The following is a 4,334-nucleotide window of genomic DNA, read 5'->3' as shown; positions in this document are numbered from 1 at the left end:
TGCTGAAGTCATCATTCTTTCTGTCTTGGGGAAGAATGAGGTTTACCTATGTCATTTTGAGAAGAACACTCAGCATTTCATCATAATTTGTTCTAGTTCTTTACCTCTCTTTTTGCTGCTGCCTTGAGTTGCAGAATTCTTTGTGCCATTGGGAAAGGAAAAAAGGGGGAACTGACTTGCAATTGGTATTTATTTTATTTTTTTTTTCTCGCAAAGATAATCTTTCTTTGAAAATATCTCAACTTACAAAGTATTCAAAGCATTGTCTTCATATTTTATCTAAACCTGAATAGAAACTGCTTATGGTATACAATTCAGAAGTCTAGTTTCTTACTCTTGTTCTGTATAATGAGTAATCTATTTAATTCGATGGTTACTTGTATAAGTAAAAGTAGTCAAATTCTTACTTACGCTCATTAAGTTTTGTCACCTGTCATGAGACCACTAAAAAACCAAACCTGTGTTTGTGGTTTCTGAAGGCAAATTTCTTTCGCTATCAAGGCTTGCGGTGTTAATGAAATCGGGCTTGTTTTAATAGTGGTTCTTGCTCAGAAGACCAACCTTTGATAAACTGGCAATAACTTGCATTTGTTGCATTCACCTTGGTCTGAAATGCAGCTTGCATTTCACATCCTCAGTACTGTGCCACAGTTCAGGGTGATGAGAAACACCAAGAAATACGCTTTCCCATTGAAATGACAAGGAGAGCTTCATGTAGATAAAAGTAATGCCAAATTAATTTAAAAACCCAACTTACATTCCCTTCTTATGTGGCGGGGGCCAGGCTTTTTTAATGACAAGTAGTTATAGCTTTCATTTGTTTTATATCCTGTCTGGCAACATCCTGTGCCCCCAGCATTGGACACCGAACCAAGAATCGGGTGCCCTTCCTTGACTGCAGGATTTGCAGGACCTGGGATTTGCCCCGAGACCTTCTATTCCACTGTCAGGCAGGCCCAGCCCAGGTTTTAGCTGCTGAAATCTGGCAAGATAACAACCCAAGGTGATACGGCTGTAGAACATGTAAAATTGCCCTTTAAATTTGAATTTAACAAAGTCAGGTTCATATGTATTCAGCAACTAAACAAGGGTAGTTCTGTACAGTAGTATGATTTGTAGTTTAAATGCTTTGAAAAGATTCTTTGCAATTGAATATTTTTTTTGAGTGCTTACCATGTTTTAAGAATGATGGAATAAGTGTGTCAGCAAAGAATATGTATAGTTCTGATACACATTAATTCCTGCTTGAGCTTGATTGTTAATCCCCTCTGCAGAGTCATCTACAGTTTGTCTAAAGTTTTGTGTGTGTTGTATCATACTGATCAGAATGCAGTTATATTGTTCTGGTATTGTTCTGGGAATTATTTCTGAAGTTATTCATAAATTGTTCTGTTTCATGGTTAATAGTTACAAAACTACAAAGAAAAAGTCTCAAAACTGAGATGAAAAATTTAAGTGATCCTACATGAAATACTTCATTGTGAAGCCTCATTTTTCAAGGATTTCCTCAGCAAAAACATTTACGTTTGCTTACAGTGAAATATGCAGTATGCTGAATTTGACTGCTGCTTATCTGGTATGGCAGACTTAATACAGTAACTTATTTGCTGTAATATCCTTAGGAACGGATCTTTATTCAAACTAGGATCTACCATGTTGTCATAATGCTGCAGTGATTGTCTGTAAGTAGGGCAGGATTTGTAAGGAGAAGAAATACTTTTAAGTTAAACCAACTGATACAGCTGGAAAAAATTGGAACTTGCTAGTACAAAACATGTTTCAAGTCAAGCCTGAAGAAGGGCTCATGTGATCACAAGCCTTTTGTGGGTTTTTTCCATCTGCATCAGTTGGTGTATGATATGTCAACACAGATTGTGTCTCCTGTTTTCCCTTTTCTTGCCTCACCTTCATTTAAACTGATTGAAAGGAATCTTTAAAAACCTTGGATCTAGAAATCTTCAAATTTTACAAATTATGGTTGTCAGTTCAAATCTTGCTTGCCTCTTCAAACACCTGCAGTTAAATAAGAAGATCCATAAGAAGTTTTTTGTTTTGCATTTTAAATGACTTAATCAGTGCATACAGTGCTTTTAAAACTAAAGTTGGATGCTCTCGGAAAGGAAAAGCTTCTGGGTTTCAGACTTTAAAAATAGCCTGGGCAAGACACTAATAAAACATGCTGTAGAGAGCAATCTCAGAATGGCATGGAAATAATTCAGATGATCTAATAGGTCTCACTGCTATCTTGTGATTCTTTGAGAGGCTTTAATATTGACTCAACATGAGTTTAGTATATAACACTAACACCACTCCCTTTCATATTGCGAGAAAGAAGTACTATGTTAAAATATACCTTCAAAACACCTTAAAGAGAATGGACGTGGTAACAGACACCAATCACAGGTTGGAAGCCACTGTCTCTTGGAAAGAATTTCTGTCTTTAAATGGTATGTTCAGAGCAGCAGGTTTGGATCCTGTAATAAAATTGTAAGTAGGAATTCTTCAAAATTTAACAAAACTCATTCACAGTGTGTGCTTCTTGACTGAGCTGATTAGACCGTGCTAGCCTTGGATTTGTTCAGGACAATAATAATCATATTCTTAGGTTGTCTTGCTATATGAAATAAATAGCGTTTCCTACCTGAGGTACAAAGGTTCATCTTAAGGTCATTGATTCAGTACATTCAATATTACCTTTTAACGCTTTTCATGGGCATTTTACCATTTTTTCCCCCCTCCTTTTAAGGTATATTTTTAACCCTGCTCAAATCCTCTTCCTTTGCTGAGCATCTGCCATTTCAATATGTTATTTTTATCCACACAAGTGAGTGTGCTGCATGCTGCATAGCCAACGACAGCCTGCAGAAGCCTTTCCCTGGAGACTAATTGCATCTTCTTTACAATGTATTCAGCCTTCGTGAGCTGAGCCTGGGATCCAGAGACCGATTGTCGAATCTGGGTCTTCCAGATGGCAATTGGAGCATTACTGTAATAGTAGTAGATTGACCAAATATTTCCTTGTTAAGTGACACTGAACTGTCTTTAAATACTTTATAACCGCAGACTGTTTTATTACTGAAATATCCTATGGTTCAGTTCAGGATATAAGGTTATTGCCTGGAAATTATGCAAGGTGAAATGGATTAAAGACGCAGGCCGGTACATCTGCTTCTAGCGCTGCGAAGCACTCCTGTAAAATTTGGGTGTGAATAGCTCAGTATCTGCATGGATGCTATGAGTGTGAAATAGTCTCTAACGACTAAACATACTGATGCACACGAAGGAAGGTTTTAGAAGTAGCGTTAAGGTCTGAGTATACATACAGACACTGGGGGAGAGAGAGTCGAACGGCAGCTCTAAATTTTAGAGATAAGAAAGCTGGAATGATGAGAACTAGCACCATTCAGGACTTCTCTGAGCAAGCAGATTTGTATTTTAAACTGTATTTTTAAAGCAATCATCAGCCCCTTAATATTGATCTGAAAAACTATTTCAGATGTGAAAAAAGTAGGTAAACCTTATGAAGTGTTCTTTGGTGAAAGCGATCAAAGTAGTTTTGACAGCATTTGCTGAATATCGGCCAAGAAACTAAACTAGTTGTTTCTTTTCTCGATGTATGGATTATGCAGCATGTTCGTATTGAGTAAAATGGACTATTTGTTTTCCTATATGATCTGGAAAACTAATGAGTCTCTGGTGAGAATCAGTCCCAATTTTTGCCAAGGGCTAAATAACAAAGGCTACAATTCTTTTTGGGGAAGTGGTCCTTTATAGATGCACAGGACAAAATCTGAGCTATTTTAAAATGTAAAATAATAGATTTTGAAGTTTTTCTTAAATTTCAAAACCATCTTTTCATAGCAGTGAGGAATGCTTGAGGTTGGTGGCTAAGATCAACCTTTTTTCCCCGACTCTTGTTCTGTGCGAAGGGGTGCACGATCTAGGTATCGAGTTCTGAAAGTCAAAGGCCTCTGGCCCACGCGTACGACTGTAGTGACGCTGCAGCCATCGTCATGGCTCTGCTGCCTCGTGTACGCGAGCGAGCTTTCCCAGGGGAACCGTGGTGGTGGTACCTTGGACTTCTGAGAGCAGCATCAACGATTGATCTCGTTTGCGTGCCATGTCTCAGGGCAATCTTATCTAAGGATTACTCATTTGCAACTTGTCATGTATCCAATTTAGGATGAAAGGCACAAAAAACTTTCGCTTCTACTGCACCAGGCTGTAGGCAAGGTTTTGTAGACAATTACGGTTTGCCATAGTTGTCTTTGGAAACTGTCGATGAGTTACTGTGGTGAATGTTTCCTACTTGGGATCTTCTTGAATTTTACCTC

Source organism: Phaethon lepturus, unplaced genomic scaffold (assembly GCF_000687285.1).
Source record: "Phaethon lepturus isolate BGI_N335 unplaced genomic scaffold, ASM68728v1 scaffold17077, whole genome shotgun sequence".
In the NCBI taxonomy this organism is placed as follows: Eukaryota; Metazoa; Chordata; class Aves; order Phaethontiformes; family Phaethontidae; genus Phaethon; species Phaethon lepturus.
Note: the sequence above shows the minus strand (reverse complement) of the source record.